At 35.5% G+C, this 19,781-nt stretch overlaps 1 pseudogene across 1 annotated transcript in view; it reads left to right on the plus strand.

Moving 5' to 3' along the window:
• Nucleotides 1-19,781, plus strand: part of LOC144365714 (3',5'-cyclic-AMP phosphodiesterase 4D-like) — a 169,628-nt pseudogene that overhangs the window by 109,694 nt on the left and 40,153 nt on the right. Inside the window, exon 6 of the transcript XR_013424507.1 lies at nucleotides 12,579-12,691. The product of XR_013424507.1 is annotated as a 3',5'-cyclic-AMP phosphodiesterase 4D-like (transcript). The remainder of the gene's footprint in view (nucleotides 1-12,578; nucleotides 12,692-19,781) is intronic.

Here is a 19,781-nt window from a genome sequence, read left to right on the forward strand (position 1 = left end):
ATAGAAGGCAGCAAAACTCCTCAAATCCAACAATTAGACATTGGTAGACACGAAGCCACTGGGTAAGGCAAGAGTAGAATCTTCTTTTTTTTTCTTTAATAGATTTGTTTTCTGATTTTAAAATTAAGATACTTTGTTGAGGTATAAAATGCTTTAGATATTTATTGCATACAACTTTATAAGTTTAGAGATAAGCATATACCCATGCAGCCAAGATCACGATGTCATAGATTCATCATTACCTCCAAAAGTTTCATTTTGTTCTCTTGGTCTGTTTTGGTTTTCTTGAGTTTTCCTTTTGTTGAAAAAGTAGTTAACATAATGTCTACTTTCTTAGACAGTTTGTTAAGGATTCAAATCAGTGTTTTTAACCACATGCTATATGTTATACAGTAGCTCTGAAGAGCTTATCTAGCAAGAGTAAAACTTTCTCTCCTTTGAACAATACCTCCCTATTGCCCCTTTCTCCTAGACCTGGCATCCACCATTCTACTTTCTGCTTCTATGATATTGACTATTTTAGATTATACATTGAAGCAAGATCATGTACTGTTTGTCTTTTTGTATCTGGCTTACCTCACTTAGCATAATATCCTACAATATGTCTGTCCATATTAATGCAAGTGATAGGATTTTCCTTTCTTTTAAGCTAAATAATATGCCATTGTGTATACTGTATTTTCCTTGTCAATTCATCTGTGGATGAACATTTAGAATGTCTCCATATCTTGGCTACTGTGAATATGCTTCAGTGAACATAAGAGTACAGATGTCTCATCAAGATCCAGATTTCAGTTTCTTTGGATATATACCAAGAAGTGAGATTGCTAGATTGATGTATTTCTTGTTTTGAAAGTAGGGTACCTTCTGGACATTTCTACAACTGAAGTACTTCTTATTCTTGGAAGTCAGACTATTTGACTTTCAAATAGGAAGGACAGAAAAAAACAAACAACAACAAAAACAAAACTAGTGCCTAAAAAGAAAAATAAGGTTAGAGGGCTCAGTGGTAGAGTGCTTACCTAGCATCAAGAGACCCTAAGTTCAGTCAATCCCCAGCACAGGGGAGGAAAAAGTTTAAAAGAGGGATGGTCACTAATGGCTACATTAATTCAAGTGTTACTGACATTCTCAATGCATTCTGAAAAAATTATTTGATTAACCACTCAAAGCAGAGAGTTTATTTGACATGTCAGAGACTAACAAATTTAGTTAAAAAGAATCCCAATCTGAATTTTAAAATCACCATTGTGTACAGAATACAGTAAATTCACTGATGATAAATTTATAACTGGTAGCTAGATATTTCTTTACTGCTAGGAGCCACAACCAAATAATGATGCATGGCACTTTTGGTTGTGAAGTGACACCAGCTAGCCATTGAGATGATATGATTATGTTAAGATTTACATTCATATGGAAATTGGACTCCTGCTGTTCACCTTGGCCTGAACTCATGGTATGGGACTCCTGGAGAGTTCCCATTGGTTGGGGAAGGATAGTAGGAGGGAATTCCGGGGGAGGTTTGGGGCTCCGGTTCTGGTAGGCCAGCTTGCTGGCCAGAGGCCACCGGGGTATTGGCGGCATTTTCAAAAATAAAGTTTTGTTCCTGCTTGAGTGGCTCGTGATTCTGTACCCAGCCGGGTTGCGGCACTTTCTCATTTGGTTTATTGTTATTTTTTTAATGGGGACAAGAGAAACCTATAGGACCTGAGAGCAAAGTGCCCTTTAGCTACGACAGTTGGAGGGCTGTCTTTTATTTGGGAGACCTAGTACAAAGTGGGTCAGTGAGGGCTTGGTTAGGACTTTGCAGTGGGATGGCAATCCACACTGCTCTGAGAGAGTAGCAAGGATGAAAATGTCGTCTTCACTAATTGACCTACCAAATCATTAAAAAATAAAATATAATTTAAAATAGTTCCAATGTGTTATAATAACAAAATCTGATATTTTGAAAGGATCAGAAATATAACATTCTCTGGGATCTTAAATCTGGATCTTATCTTTTTCTAGACTTAGTCACCCCACCCCCATCTCTCCCTCTTTTTTTCCTATTGAGTAAAAGAAAAAAAATATTTATTTTTTGATCATGTTTCTTTATTTAATGACAGCAGCAAAAATGGCAACAAAAACAATCAAACTTGGATTCTGGCCAAAATCTAGGTCAGAAAAGCAGCCTTTTCCTTACAGTTACCTTAGAATTAAGTTCCTGTATTCTCTCTGCTCTTTTTATATTTCTGCATCATATTCACCAATTTAAAAATAAATATTTCAGTTTCATACTAAAGAACCACTGCTGTCATAGTCTCATTCTTTTTAAACTTCTTTTTCAGTCCCCACATCATTACTATTGACATTAACTTGATTATCTCAGTTTTTATTTCATGATTTTTAAAAAAATCAGTAACTGAAATTGGCTTGCACAGAAGGCTGATACTCTGTCAGAATAACTGGAAGCATAGAATGGTGTGAGTCCATTTGTGGGTGTTTTGATCACATGTATGTTTTATAACCTGCCATTCATAATAGATCACTTCCTAACCTGACTCTTGCCCTGGCCCTGACTGGTCTCAAAAAGTTGCTAGCATAATTACCGGTTGACACATAGACTCATGCCTTGAAATTTAGTAGCCTGAAGGAAAATTTCCAAAGGCATAATAATAAGGAAATTCAATTAAGAGCTTATGTTGACTCAGGAATCTTATGCACAGCATTGATCCAGTGTAGCTAATGAATTCATTATGCTGCAAATGTGATTTCTGAGTACATTGGCCAATAAGAGTGAAACCTGTCTCAACAGGAATGTTGAAAGAGGCGAGGCAGTGAAACCTTCCTCTCCACTGGGAATGAACTAACTTGCCAAATCCAGACCATCAATCATAGTAAATGTGTTCAAATCATACATCCTCCACAGTTAATTGTATTCATCAGCACTTTGGAGGTCAACTGTCCAGAGTAGTCACTTTTGGCCAAGTTTTCAATAGCCTGTGGTTTGGGCAATGTGCCTGGCTGTCTTTCTCAAGGATGTGTTCTCAGGTAGTTGTACTCTGTGGGATGGTTTCAACCAAATCTGAAAGGACAAAAGGTCAGTCTTGTTTATAAAGGATGACATTATATTAACTCTTCAAAATTGTTGTCTTAAAAGTCAAATCATTGCCTAAAAAGTCTTTTGGAATTACTGCGGGCTTGATTGCATGATTAGAAGACTTGATTGCTTGATTTGAAGACTAAATTTCCTACTCAGGCACTGTGCATCATATAGGCAAAAAGTACAGTGTCACTCATGTGAGCCTATGTGTGCAAGTAGCATGTGTCTATGGGGGCGGGGGGGGGGGAGGTGGAAAATAATTCCCCAATAGGAAATAATTGAATCAGATGTTGTCATGTTTTTTATTATGCCTTTTTATTAAAAAAACATTTCCCTGGAAATACTTTAATATATACTAGAAAACTGCATGAATAGTGTGAAGAACACATACACATTCCTCACCCAACATTTTGCCTCTTTCTCTTTTGGCACCCACATATACACTCACACACTCACATGTATACATGCACATAGATATATACATACATTATTTTTTTTCTCTGATGTACCTGAGTGAAAACTGTGCATATCATGGCCTTTTATCCCCAAACTCTTTAGTGTATACCTCCCAAGAAGGAGGATACTTTTCTATGTAACTCTAGTATAGTCTCAAACATTTGATTGTCTTTGAATTTTATAGCATGAATTATTTATAACATTTTACCTCAAGCTTTAACACAGACATTGAATCATAGAAGGAACAGGTCAACTATTAGTTGAGGAACAGCTCAAATGTCTAGGGGGAAAAAGTCATATTACTAGTATTTTAAATTTGGCAAAGGTACATGGTATACCAATATATGGGAAATAACTAAATGCTGGTTTTAGGAATCTATGTCATGCCTGAAAGGTTTACCAAGTGACATTTCATAGCCATATTTAGACTTTTAGATTCCCCTTAATAAATTTCTCTTTAATGATACACTTATCTCTGGCATTATAGTTAGCTAGCATTTATTAGGATGCTTTGTGTTTTGTAACTTGTTTTTCTTCTTGTGATAATATAATTCCAGTTTTAAAGACTGCAGTAGTTTCTGCTTAGACAATGCCATCAACAGTAAGCAGGAGAGAAGTAGAGGGGACACTGGTGATGCTGAATTGGGTCTTAAAGAATGCAGCAGTCCAGTGGGTAATGATTCTGACATGAGACAACAGCCATCCCCTTCCTGGAGCAGATAGTGGAGCCCCTCTCCCCAGTACTTAAAACTTTGCTATATAGATTTGTTATATCTTAGATAACAAATATACAGATTTTCACTGTTATGAACAAATAGAATTGAAATTTATGTTTCATAATATATGTCACTAAATTTGACAGCTTGCATTTATGACAGTTGCCATTTTTCCCCCATAAGGGAGCTTGAGCATGACATTCTTCTCCACCCAAGTATATGTAACCATCTTTCTGTGCAGTGGGGAATCCAAATGAGACAGCCAGTGCTTCAGGGATTCATAATGGGCAGAAAGATTCTTTGTAGGAGGAAGGTATAATGTTGGAACAATTTGTAAAGTTGAGTGTGTCCCTGATTACTGCTGTGGACAACGTAGAGACACAGTCCTATAAAGTCACCTCCCTGGCTGACTCATTGACATTGTCCACACAGAGAGCGTGTCAAGTATATACAAATAACAAGTTTACTACTCTAGGTAAACTCTTCATTTATCCAGTGGACAGATTTATATGGAGAATCACTCTTTGAGGAGCTAGGGATTTGGCAATAAATAAGATAGTCATGTTCTATAACCTCAGAGAGCTTACACATAAATAGTTTTGCTTTAAAATATTGTACCTTGAGAAATATTTCTGCTCGGGTAATATGACCACAATATGGCATTCAATAAACCTTTCAGGCATAACTTGAATCCATCAGAATTTATCCTGAAAGTTGTCACATTTGTAGGGGGAGAGAACAGTGGCTTTAGATGGCAAAACATGGAAAATGATAAGTTTGAAAAGCTCCTCTGAGAGCTGGGGATGTGACTCAGTGGTACAGCACTTGCTTGCTGTGCCCAATGCCCTGGGTTCAATCCCCAGCACTGACAAGACCACAAAACAAACAACAGAAAGGAAAAAAAAACACCAAACCCTCCAGCTCTTCAGTTTTTTAAAAGACTTAAAAAGAACAGTATACTCAAAAGATTGAGTATCTAAGTAAAAAGAAAATTTTAAACTTCCGTATGTTCAAATGTATAAATGAGTGAGAAAGGGGGTTTTGGAGAAGGAGAACTACCTAGCAATGAAGACAATGTTTTTCTTCTTTAAGACAAGGAGAATTTGGTTCATCAAAATGGCTTCCAGGATGGAATAAGTTCCAAGTAAGGCCAGAAAGACAAATCTCTGAAGCCTACAGGAAATCCCAAGGTGGTTCTTGTAGGATTTTGTTTGGCAGATTTTTCTAAAAATGATTTTCTGATCATTCTGGAGCAAGAAGTTAACTAGAAATGTATCACTACACAATATTTTTTAATCCTGTAAGCTAAAAATCCAGTCATCCAATATCCAAATCTCAGCCTGGCCTATGTGAACACATTTATTGTTAAAACTAAGCTATGGCCCTAAACCATGAGGGAATTGGAGTTTTATAATTCGTAATTTTATTACTGGAATTGCATTTAGTTGTGAATACAAATATTTAAGTAGAAATGGCTTTAATAATATTTCTCTTTCATGTTAAATTGAAAAGTAGGCAGTCCAGAGCTAGTGTGGACCCATTATTCCATAAAGTCTTCAAGAACACACACTCTTTCCATTTTGTTGATTTCTTAGATGTGAACTCTGTACCTAAATTATAATCACAATCTAATGTGGCTACTCTAGCTCCAGTCATCAAATACATATTCAAACCAGTTGGAAAGAGAAAGAAATAAAGGTATATGACAAGTATCTTTTAAAAAAAAAGTTCATGGAATCCCCACATAATGGTTCTACTATCAACCCATTCACTAGAACTTAGTTATATGGCAATACTTGACCATAAAGGTGTCTGAATGTTTGCTCTATCTGGGACACTCATGCTTAGGAGAAAATTGAGATTCCAATACAACTAATGAAGAAAGCACCAGTAGTAAAGGACAGCTAACAGTCTTTGTCATACTATAGTTATTAATAATGCTGCATGTATTTTAAATATTTCATATCCATCTTTAGCACTCTGTTTGCACATAATTTATAGGATGATCTTTTACCACACGAGATTAGCAGCTGTAGTGTTAAAGAAGGGTGTTCATTTCTGTTAGACTCTTTTTTTTTTTACTACCCTGGGTAAAGGTTTAAAGATGAAATGTGTGAGGCTGATTAATTTTAATGGCACATGACAACCTCAAAGCTTGCATGTTTACCTGGAATTAGGAAAGGAAAAACCAGTAGCACAAAATAATAGTAGCCTGAGTTCTTGAAACTTATTCTCTTTATGTTCTTATTAGCTCATACCTTCATCTAAATTTGAATCATAGGTACATTTTGACCTTACTGAAGAGAAAGTCCTAACATCTCACATGAGAATTATGGTGCTTATTCTGATAAGATGGTTCTGCTGCAAGCATGCCAAAATTTAATAGCTACAAATAGGGAGATCTGAAAGGAGAGAGACAGGGTGGTAATTTCTTTTGCCTCTACTGCAGTGTCTTAGATTAAGACGTAGTTAGCTTTTTGCTGACATGAGGCAGGCATGCTCCTTACTAGGGAGGGTGAGCAATCACAGAGCTGACTTAATTTCCAACAGTGTTTATAGGAGCACCCAAACATGATGTAGCAAAATGTTCCTAAAAGTCTGAAGTCATTTCATTTTTTCCGTCATTATGAGAAATTAAAGCCCAGCGCAATTACATCCAGTAGTAAAAAGAACCCATTAAATGACCATTGTTATTGAGTGAATGAAGTGAGATTTTGGATTACTTTGACCAGGCATGTTTTAATTTTTGTCTGTCCATTTATTCAAAGCACATTAGAGGGCTTTAACTGATTTTTACAAAATAAGCCATGCTGTTAAGGTACAGTTTAAGCTGAGACACATAAGTTTAATTTCTGGAGTTTCCAAAAGGGTATATCTTCTAGATTTCACTAAATTTAGGAATGTAATTATTAGGAAGTCTTTGTTTCTTGTGTGCATTGGAGACCCAAGATTAAAGGCAAGATTTAAATTTAGAGATCTGACTTATTTCCTACCAAGAGTCTCTCTATAGACAGGCATCTCTGTTTTTTTTTTTTTTTTTCCAGAAGGGGACTTAACTTCCTGATTCAGGGACTAGGAAAGCTGCCCTCATGGAGGAAAGCCCTGGCAAGGTGTAGTAGTAGACTTCCAAGCAGGGTAGCCTTGGGCAGATAAATGATAGACAATGAATTCTCCCATAAATAGGGTATCCGTAAGATTTAGCATCCAAACCAGGACACTTTAGAGTGAAATGCAATGGTATTGCTAACTATGCTACAATAACAGATTTAACCTGGTAAGCTCCAGGCCAACTGGGAGGTGTGCATCCCCTACCCATAAAGTACAGAGGCAGTAGATATTAAAACAAGTAAATGTGCCTGGGGAATCAAAGCATTAGTGGATCATCAGGAGAGAACAATAGGTGATAAGAGTTATCCTACCAGTGATTCTTCTCCCCTGGCATGAAAGTTACTCTGGTCATATGAAATCCCTGAGTATGAAATTTAAAAGTCCCTTGGTCATATTCATATCCATTGAAAAGTCCAGTCATTGATGCTCAGATGCAGGAGAAGATACAGAAACATTATAGAAAGGTAGTCTTCATAAGGGAAATGCTGCATATGTTTTCTGTTCAGTTCAATTCAACAAACATTTATAGAATACCTAGTGTGTGACAGTAAGGATTTAGCACCAGAATTTGATATGGTCCCAACCCTGGAGAAATTCATTCTAGTCTTAAACAAATCATTGCAAAAGATTTTTTACAGATTTAGTAACTTAAAGAATTAACTTCTGCTTTAACTATCAATGCATTGAACATATTTGCCAGTCTCTATAGAGAACTCCTTCTAGGGAGATATCCCGGATTTTCCCCAGTCACCTATGAGTGCAAAGTATAATATATTTTTAAATTCTGATCACTATTTTCTAAGTGGGGAGGAACATGGACACCCTTCCCATGAAGTCTGAGTTTACTGACCCGGTCACATGTCTGGGAAGCCTGCAGAAATTTATTTAGAAATCACAGTGATTATTCATTTGCTATCAGGACCTCTGGTCTATGGACACCTTTAAGTCAAAGGTCTTTTGAACTAAGCTTCTTATTATGAGTTTCTTATAGAATACCAGTTTTTCTGTCTTTAAAAGGGTTCAACAAGTATTTATTGAGAAGTAATGAGTCAAACCAACATTTAAGCAGACAGGGATGAATCATTTAACAACCTTTAGTTTTCAACTTTGTCAGTGGTAAGGACTCATCCCAGTTAAAACCAAAACCAATAAAGTATGGTATTAATGGCTTCCAAACATGGGAGCCATTGCCCTGAACCTACTCATGTTTCCCTCCCCCACTGATGTCAGGACTGACTCCCTCCTGCTCCTATCAGGTGTAGCTTGTCATCTGGGTCGTCTGAGTCTATGTAGAGATTTGAAGGAAATTTCACATAAAGGAAGCAGACTAGGAAAGCCAGGAGCTTGATCTTTCAGACTGAATGATGATCAAGTGACAAAAAATAAATTGAATCTTAAAAAGTAACTCAACATGATCAAATATGCAGAGTTGAGACTCTGAGAAAATTTACTGACAAAGTGCAGAGGTGGAGGTGGGATCAGGCACAGGGGACAAAGCTGGAAGTGAGGTGGCTTTTAGAGTGGCTCAAAATATTAACTGAAGTTTGATGAAAACTTTAGGCATTAAAAACCTATAATATGGTCTTCAATGAGAAGAAATATTATTATTACAATTATTATTATTGAGAGATATTATTACTGTTAAAATATTAATAATTTAATAATATTATTATTATTGTGCTTTGGGAATATAAGATCATGTAGGAGGTTTTAAAAGAGGAGAATACCAGAAATGTAGAAAATGTGTAGTTTCACCAAAAATATAAGATTTAAAGGGCTAGAAAGGAAAATGAGGGTCAAATGGAAAGATGTGTATTTCCTACTCACTCATCAATGAAAGGGTGAGAATGTATGGTAGTCTTTGAGAAATAGTGATCCTTGTTCTGCTGGGTCTTAGGTCATTGTTAGGTCAACAGGTTCAAGTATTTTTGGTCAGAGTGCATTCCTCAGATTGCATCTCTTCGGGGTTCAGTTGGTCCAGGGACAGCTGAGATCGTTTGGCCAAGATCATTTTTGGGTCACTATTGGAGTCAGAAAAGGAATTTCTGTGTTTTGATTCCAAACCAAATAGTCATTCAAATGACTACAGATTCAAGAAAAAAAATTTTTTTGAGTTGTGGTCTCAGGGTCTTGCTGTGCAGCTCAGGCTGCTGTGGAATTCCTGGGCTCAGGTGATCCTCCCACCACAGTCTCCTAAGGGCTGAGTCTCCGCATCACCACTCTGCCCAGTAAAAGTACTTCAATTTCTCTACTTTGAAATTATCTTGTCCATATGAGCTCTTTGTAAAATACTCTCAGGAAGGTTTCCGTCACTAGTACTAAGCACTATTGCTGTCAGAGATGCAAACTGGTCACTAAGACCCATACAAATACACAATATTAAAGTAAACGGTACATAGCAAGGGTAAATACTACTTCATGTTAAGTTATGTTCCGAGTTTCTACATACAGTACCAAATACATACGTGTGTCTGTGTGTGTGTATGTGTGTGTGTGTGTGTTGCATATACTGCTTCAGTTGTATTCAGATTTCCTTTACATTGTATAGATGGAGTTTCTTCTGTTAGTTTCACTTGAACTAAAAAGTGCAGTGTGTTAAACAAGGACTCTAAACAAAATTTGCCACGAGCATTACAACACACAAATGTTGTTTATGGTAGGAGTGTGCCACCATCCCTTTTTAAACAAATACAGGTAATAAAACTTTCTCCATTCCTATACACATTTTTTATACTACTAGGAATCAATGCCCACATATCTTCAAGAATGGGCACAATCAACAACAATATTCATGGCACTTCCCACTTGAAACAAGTCTACTGTGTCATAGTATGAAACAGAGTTTTTACTGTGGTTCACTGACAAAATGTAAGTTATTGAATGTCATTTAAATCCTCACCTCCAAAAACATGTATGAGTAGCCTGGGACCTCGCAAGACAAGGAGGGCTTCAGAGGAGCTGAAGTTCCTGTCATGGTCATCGTTGGAAGATCTTTCAAAATATCAAAAAGCAATGGTTGGGTGTTGAAGGAGATGAAGACAAGACACTTTCAAGATGAACAAGTATAATTATTGAGGCAGCAAAGACAAATCTGAAAATTAATTAGATATACAGGTTTAAATTACAAGGTAGAATTAAATGTTCAGAATATTCTTCATGGGTTAGGTTTATAACAAAAATTTATATAAATGAAGTAAATAATTTTAAGTAAAATAGTAGATGCACTGAATATAGTAGTGTTAGAAAATTGAAAAATTCATAAAAATTCAACAATTTCAAAGTTTACTTCAAGAATTGAGATATAAAAGGCTATTGAAGAAGAATATGAAGTCAAAAGAAGGTCATACATAATAATTAAGTTTAATAAACCCTACACTTGTTTTAAATTGAAAACCTTTTACTCATACTAATGTCTCAATTATCACAATGCAAAATGTGCATACATTACATGAAATTACTTAAGCTAGCAAATATTCTCTGAAGATATATATATATATATATGTATATATATACATATATATATACATATATATACATATATATATGTACACACATGTTATATATGCTATATGTATGAATGTTATACATACATCATATACAACATGTACATTGTATATTTACATCCATATTCTTTCAGACAGTGGGAAGAAAAAATGCTATACAATTGTTTTTCTCTTACCACAGAGCTCTCATTTAAGCATAGAAATGGAGCAGTATTTAAACTTTAAGTTTACAAGATCAAATCATATCAAAAATTATCAAAAATAAATGATCAATGGTAGAGCATTCGCCTAGCAGGCCAAGACCCTTAATTTACTCCCTAGCATTGAATAATAAAAATTGTGGAATAGTATGATTTTTAAAAACTAATCTTAAAGTTGAATAAAATATAAATGACATGCTTCATGCATTTTGCTTAATTAAGAAAACTTCAATTTTGATTTTTCAAAGAAGCAAATAAAATTAATACTGTTAATTGTGTTAATTTTCAGAGAGGTATAGGAATTGAGTCCCAGTAGTACCAAAAATATGTGCAGGACTGTTCTGATGGTATTGTGTTTTAGGAATAGATGGGGAGAAAATGGATTGCTATTTTAAAAAGCATCCCATGTGTTACAGGCAATAGGCTTGCCAGGTACAGTGGCAAATGCCTGTAACCCCAGTGGCTCAGGAGCCTGAGTCAGGAGGATTGCAAATTCAAGACTAGCCTCAGCAACAGGATGATGCTAAACAACTCAGTGAGACCCTGTCACTATATAAAATACAAAATAGGGCTGGGGATGTGGTTCAGTGGTCAAGTGCCCCTGAATTCAAACCCTGGTAGCCCTCCCCAAATAAAAAACAGGTAATAGGCTCATAAATACAGTTTTTAAAAAAAAAAAATAAATCATGTTTGCAAATTGAAACCAACAAAAAAAAATTGGGAACGGATACATGATTTTTAGATTAAAGTTAGTCTTAATATTCAAATAATATGTGAAAAATGACATGGGCAACCTTCTAGAGGATGAATGTTTAATCCTATTTTGCAAATGAAAAAGCTGAGGTGTAAAGTAGCTAAATTGCCCATGTTCTCCACATCCCTGTTGAGTTGCAGAGTCAGCATGTGAACCTGAGTTCTATCCATTGCTCTATCACTATCACCGTAGCCTCTAAAACGGACACCTCCAAACCTCAGCCTTCCACTCTGCCTCTACACTGCTATAGGAAACGTGGTGGCCGCGCACCTGGCCATGGCTGATTCATTCGCTTCAAGTGCCGAGCATAAGGCTTGGCAGGCGGGGCAGGCGCGGGGCCAGGGACCAAGGAGACCCAGCAGTGGACCCGACGTCGTTCTGCTGGATGGCTGCTAGTCGTCATCCTCCAGAACTAGGACGAATTCCCGCCGCGCTGTCCAAAAGTTGCATCGTGGTTATTCCACCTCCGTTCCCGTAATAAAAATTGGCTTGTCGCACTTCGCACGCCCTCCCTGAGGGCCTACCCGCGACGTCAAGCTGGAGAAACTAAGCCTTCCAGTCGCGAACGGCCCCGCGGGTGGAGACTCAGCCCCCATCGAGCTGCCAGGTTTGGCAATATGAAGGAGCAGCCCTCATGTGCAGGCACCGGGCATCCGAGCATGGCGGGGTATGGCAGGATGGCCCCCTTTGAACTCGCTGGCGGCCCAGTGAAGCGCTTGAGAACTGAGTCCCCCTATCCCTATCTCTTCGCAGAGGAGGCCTACCAGAAACTGGCCAGCGAGACCCTGAAGGAACTGGATTGGTGTCTGGACCAACTAGAGACCCTGCAGACCAGGCACTCTGTCAGTGAGATGGCCTCCAACAAGGTAAGTCCCTGTTTTACTATCATTGATGCCCCTAGACTGCTGATTCCCACGCTGGTGAAGCACCAGTCCCTGTGGCCCCGGGAAATACAGGGAGATATTTGTCATGCTCATTGCATGTTAACTATTATGCTCCCTTTAGAAGGGATGTTCTTGTTTCCATTCCTTCCTTATCTCTTTCACTCACTATAGATAAATTAAACATTTTGCAAAATCAACTTTGACATAGTTTGATCAAATATCCAGGACACAAGGTTCCTAAGTGACATTTTGCCCTTGCAAGGAGAAACCCAGTAGGGTCTGTTGGCCTTGCATATTTAAAGGTATTCTTGGGATTCCTGGTTGGAAATAAGAGTTGGTGGATGTCAATGAAATCACTTGTATCTCACCACCTACTGCACTCAAACTCAGAACTTAGAACCTTAACCCTCATTTATCTAGTTATCAGGATACCCTGTTAGACCTTTGCCTTTATATATTCTGTTGGCCATACACATTCATAGTTAGAAGCTTCATTATGATCATTGCTTTTTCTTTTGATCTTGAAGAAGACCAGATTTCTGAGGTCATTTAGTTTCATGGAGGTTTCAGCTGGACATTTGTGCCATATGTACAAAAGTGCTGGTCTTGGCAGTTAATGGAATTTGGGGGTCTGATAAGTAATCTTCAGTATGAAACAACCATAAAATAGCCTGGAAGTTAAGGCAGAGTATTTTCAGTTTTGCTGCATTTAATAAAATAAGCCCTGTTCTTTTTGTCTATAGTTATGCAAGGAAATAAATTGGATCATGTGTGTAATGATTGACTGACTGAAGGGGCAGGAAAGGAGGCATGTACATGTTGGATGCAGATATCTGAGGGATGCAGCTAGTAAGGACTGATAATATTGTATTCAATTAATAATACTTGTTTCTTAAAGATACTTATGTGTTTTAGCCACCCATTTATTTGCAAGATCAGGAAGGTGATGGTCATTTTACTCTTCATATGTACATGTATTTCAATGAGGGATGCTTTTTTTTTTAGCTTACTATAGTTTTTATCCCACCTGTTTTTTCCTCATGCAGTTTTTACAAAAACTGTAGCATCACAGACACTTGTCTTATCTGTTAACATTTCTTATATAGATAGCATTGCTGTTTAAGTAAAAAGTTGGCTTCAAGCAAATAAAAGGGGTCCCCAGCCACTGCTTGAATTTAGTAACCTACCCTTATGCATAGTGACCTACCCATGTATACACTGATGATCAGATCAGGTTTTTATTATTTAAATTTGGGTCTCATTTCTAAATTTGGCATGGCTTCTCTTAGAATTGCTTTCTTATTGGGACTCTTAATTCCTGTAGTAGCATTAGATGCCATTGTTCTCATTTGGCTAAAAATAATCTTATCTTTATAAACTAGAAATAGAGATTGTTTTGCTTTTTCATAATTTGATTCATAATAACAGGAGATGTATGCCAAGTATCTCCAGTGTCCTAAATGCTGAGTGAGAGCATTCTGCACTGGATCTGATCTTAATTCTTTATCTGTTAGATTGATTCTATGTAGTAAAAGGCAGAACAAAATTTGGGTATCTAGTGAGATACATGCATTTATTTATGTTTTTGAGATGATTTGACAGTACTTTTTAAGCAAAATGTACCTGAAAAGCTAGTTCACTTTCCTTAAAACTCATATTCTTAATGGTGAAACTTAGGTTTAAGTTTAAAAATTGATGTGAAATCTAACAATATATTGTGATTTCAACTGTGAAATAATTTATCTATACTTTAAGGTAAAAACATTTGGGGTCACAGCAATTGCTCAAAATGACAGCTTTCTTTTACAAGCACCAAATAAGAGGTATTTTTTTCTGCTTTTAAATCTTCTCTGTGATGGCTCTCAACCTTGAGTTAATTTACATGATTAGTGTGGAAGATAGGTTTATTTGGTTGAAATAATCAAATAAATAAGAGAATACTTTTTCAAAGTGCAGCCGTTTAGCTATGTTTATATCCTGTGGTTGAAAGATTATTGACATGACACTTGGGTCAACCAAAGCTCTTGCTTCAACTTTTAATTTCTATTCTGTTCATTTCTTTTTCAACTTATTCATTTTTAAATTTGTATTATGCTCACATAATTTTTTTATAAATGAAATAGAATTAAAACTAAAGCTCTTGGTAAAGTTTGTAAAGTTACCAAAACCACAAGAGCTATAAACTGAGCTGGAGCAGCTGATCTGAAAGTCCCTGTGAGTGATGCCCTACCTTCAGTCTGCACTGGAAATGCAGACAATTTGTTTCACACCATCTCTCTTGAGTATGAATGAATAAATCTTCAACATTGCTTTTTGGTTATTAGTCTTATTGCTATCCATTCTGTCAGGGTTTATCTTTTGCCATGGAAAAGTTTTCCCCTTTCTTGAGATATTTAAAATTATACTCTAATAGATTAAAAAGCACAATAAAAACGCTAGTAAGAAACCAGGATTTTAAAGTGATAATAGTAAATACTAATTATGAGATGGATTTTGGTACTGGGAAGAAGGAAACTGATTGCTCAAATCCATTTAACAAGTTGGGTTAACAATTTATATATTTAAAATTTTAATAAAAGAAACCTGATAGTAATTTTAAAATATTGCTTTAGAAGTAACTAGCTATATTTTCTGTATTGGTTTTATACTGTACATACTGCTTATTGATGCTATTGAGGTAGGAACATTATTGAATTCTTGGCCAAGTCCAGTTGGCTTGTAGGATGCTTGTACCAATTTGGTAAGAGATTCCAGATGGCATTTAATTTGAGTGATTAAATCTATAGCATTTACCTTCATAAGCACATTAATCTGCCTGAGAGTTGTACAGATTTCCTTTGGAACCTCATTGTTACAATTGAGGGAAATTTTAGTGAGTTATCAGAGCTTTTGGAGGCAAATGGACCCGGAAGTTCATGGTTTTGTTCCTTGCTAGATGAGTTACATTAGCAACTTAAACATTTTAGCTTCAGTTTCCTTGGCATAATATAGGCATAATAACAGATACTTTTAAAGGTCAATGTAAGAGTTTAAAGGAAAATATATATATTTTAACAGCAAGCTAATTCAGTGTCTGTCAAGAGAAGCACTATATCTATTGTTACTGGTATTATTTAGGGATCAGATCAAACTTTACTTATTACCTATTTAACCATACTGATTTAACCATACGGATTGCCTATTTTAACCATAAGTTATGCTAGACACTTTGTTTCATAGATATTTTTATAATTCTTAGGTAACGGTCTGTAAAATTCTATTAGAAGATTTGAAGTCCTTATTAGAAGTTTAGTCTTTTAAAAATAATTCAGCTATGAAATTCCAGACAGAAAAACTAATTATTTTATCTTTTTTACTGTAAAACTGAAAACAAAATCCATATAAATCTTTAGAACATGTAAATGTCATGTAGGTTGGTGGGCACTTTTCCATCCTTTTATAGATTTTGCAAAGTAAAGTGCCTTTCTGGTAAAAAATATCCTTTAATGTAAAATAGTTTCATGGTATTTTGAGTTGTCTCTCATGGAAAGTGTATTGAAGGTAGAAGGAGTGGCAAGGAGGGCAGGAATCTGGCCCTCAGGACTTTCAAAGACTGCAGTGGAACCTGGTAACTTAATTCTCTTGTCACCTAATAGTGCACATTTCACCAGGCCTTCAGTGTAAGTGCAGTGATGTTTAAAAGAGAAAATGAAATAATTATGGATTCTTTCCACCACATACCCAGATAAAAAAATGCATTTTGTTTCTCCTCTCTAATTTTGGGGGCAATTCCGAGGCTTGGCATTGCTGGAAACTAATGGTCTTCAAGTTGAAAGTCTGTCTTGATACTAGGATTCAAGTGTCCTTCTAAGGGACTTCAGATTGTCCTATAATTCATTCCAGAGGTGCTTAGGCCAGTTTGCAAATGTGGATATGACTTCTTTATAGAATTTATTTGTCTCTTTGGTTTTTAGTAATTATCCCTAGTATGTTTCTGTTGCCTATAAATTAAATTGCTTTTCTGGGGTGCTTTTTCTTAGAGCTTTCCTTGGTTTCTCCCCCTGCTGCTTTTTGATTGTCAATACATAGCATGGACTAGCACTTTCTGGGACTGCTGATATATTTGATGGGCAGGAGGTCTTCTGGAAGGAATATATGTTCATAGAAGTGGCTCATCTTAAGGTATTTCTGCACTGCACAAGTAAAAGAACTCAGAATAGAAATCAGTGTTGAATTTTTGCTAAGAAGGAACTTAAGTTAATTGAAAAAGACATTTTTAATTTATGGAACATTATAGCAACACTTATTTTCTACATTAAAATATTAAATTTTGAAAAAAGAATTGCTGAGAGTTAATTGAGGTACCTAAAGAAAAACTCTAGATTAAAAAAAAAGTAATGTTTAACTATAGAAACTCAACTTTTTGTTGTTTTCTTGAACTTGATATATGCTCCTTCATCCATTTAATAAAGGTGGATTTTAGGAAAAACTTTTGTAACTTACATATAGTTTCTTAAAGTGAATACAAAAAAGATTGAGAAATCCTTGTCTTTATAAAAAATGTTCTTTTTATAAAGTAATAATAGAAAGAAGGAAGCACTTTTAATGGGTATTTTTGTTTTATCGAATATTTAGTTAGTTGACTTTAATTCACCAAGACACTAAGGTTAAGAGGGAAAAAAAGTTGTCTCTGTTGCCATCCACTCAGTTCTAGTGTCAGTAAGCTTAAATATCCCTAACACTCAAATTATCAAAAATTCTTCATTTTTATGACTCAAGAAATTAATCATTGCTAGAAAAATTGCTTTAATTTATTACATGTTGATTTTATTCATGGGAAATGGTAGCTCCAACTGAGAACTTTATGAACTCTTCACTTTTTAAAAATATATATATATTTAAAACATAAGGTTTAACTAAGATAAAATAGTACTGTTACTAGTATTATGGATAGATTAAATAAACTTTTCTCTGAATAGCAAGGATGATATTGCTTTTGTTCAATTTAAGATTTTTGCAGTGTCACATGGATTGTCACTGTTTTAAAAGATAGATAGATAGATAGATAGATAGATAGATAGATAGATAGATAGATAGTAGATGTGAAATGTGTTTAGTGTCGTGATTTTTAGTTGCTCCATAAAATCGGTAGAGCTTGATTTTCTTTTGTTTAGTAAGGGAGATCAGCTTTTTAAAAGGTGCTCATTGCTGGGGTTTATTGTGGCTCTAGTAGGGCAATAGTTCTACCCTAGTTACTTGTCATCATAGCTTAATTGGCATAGTTTGAAATCTTTCTAGAAAACGGACAGACAGTCTTTCATTTTAATAGTCACACGAGTTGAGTTTATTATTATTTGCCCCAGGGATAGAACCTAGGGGTGCCTAACCACTGACCCACATCCCCAGCCCTTTCTTTTTTATTTTTTTATGTTGAGTCAGAGTCTTGCTAAGTTGCTTAGAACCTCACTAAATTGCTGAGGCTGAACTTAGAGCCTCACTAAATTGCTGAACTTGTGATACTCCTGCATCAGCCTTCCCAGCCACTGGGATTACAGGCCTGTGAGCAACACCATGCTGTGTTAGTCACATGAGTTTTGAAAGAAGACATTTAATTTTATTCACTCTAACAGGAATAGGGGATGAATCTTGATATTTGCTTAAACCACAAATGGTTCTGTGTTCATTAGAAAATTAGTTAAATTACATTAATAGCTAAAATAATGATGGGTTTATATTCTTTTAAAGAATACTTTATTTTTAAAAGAATATTTATATTTATTATTGTTTTTATATTCTGAGGTTTTTTTATTGTTTTGCTTACTTTGTATGTGATAAAGGCAAGTGATATTTACCTCCCGATCTGGAGTATGCACCAATAATACTTAGGGCAACTTTGCAGAATGGAAAGAACTTAGATGTTTTTTGTCAGGTGAATTTGGTCTCAAATTTCAGCTTTGCTGTTTCCTACTTAATAGTTTGGGCAAATGCCTCACCTCTCTGAAGTTCTATTTTCTTCATTTAAAAGTAGTGATAATAGAAGGGGAAATAAGTTGAAATGTTGTAAGAATAATAGCTATAAGTGTGTAAAGTTCATTCTGGTGGATAACACACACTGGATGTTCCATAAATTATATGTGCTCACTTGTCTGGAATATACACACAAAAAACAAGATCAATAAAACCTTGTGTTTTATACTCCTTGCAGTGTAAGAATGTAATATTTCTTGTTTCTATTCTGTAAGGAATTATAGTCTAAATTATAATCTTAATTAGTGTTTCTCAAACCATCATTTCTGTATACACCATCATTTCAGTATACATTCATATATGCAATTGTATGTTAAAGGTTTAATTTAAAGTAATTTATTTAAAAAACATAAATACTAAACTGAACACCTTATTTTTTCTAATATATATTAAAATTAATATATAACAAGAAAGCATTTATTTGAAGGCCACCTTATGACATTTAGCTTACTACTTATGGACTGTGGCCATATTTTTTGACATAGTCATCTGAATTTGTAACAAAAACATTATTTAAAGTCATTTTTAGTTAGAATGATTTGTTTGGTTTAAACAACCTACCATGTTCTTTCTCTGCCTTTAATGGAATTTCCCTTCTAGAAGAAATGGAAAATTTCTTCATTAGAAATCTCTCATTCATTAGATACTCATTCCTCAAGTAGAACAGTCTGTGGATCTTGACCACCCTTCTATAGCCAGGCTGCCTGGGTTGGACTCATTCTCTGCCTTATATTCAGAGTACATGGGCCCACTTTCCCATCTTCTTCATCTGTTAAATAGTGGCTGTGATGATTTGATAAATTGAAAGATGAGAATTATTGAGACAGGAACATGGTAAATACTGAGTATGTTAAGCCATTTATTTCCAGCTATAAAGGAATATTATTAGTTCTTCTTAAAGTCCTGCATAAAGCAGTGGAGGGTTTTCTTTTTCATAAAAGAATATATCTCTGTAGTTCCTCTGAATGAAACTGGAACTAACAGAGGCTCACAATCTCTTATTAATATTTAATGTTAATAAAAGTATATTGAGAACCTAGCCCGTGTTTCTACCTCTCAACATCTG

This window comes from Ictidomys tridecemlineatus, chromosome 7, assembly GCF_052094955.1.
Source record: "Ictidomys tridecemlineatus isolate mIctTri1 chromosome 7, mIctTri1.hap1, whole genome shotgun sequence".
NCBI lineage: Eukaryota > Metazoa > Chordata > Mammalia > Rodentia > Sciuridae > Ictidomys > Ictidomys tridecemlineatus.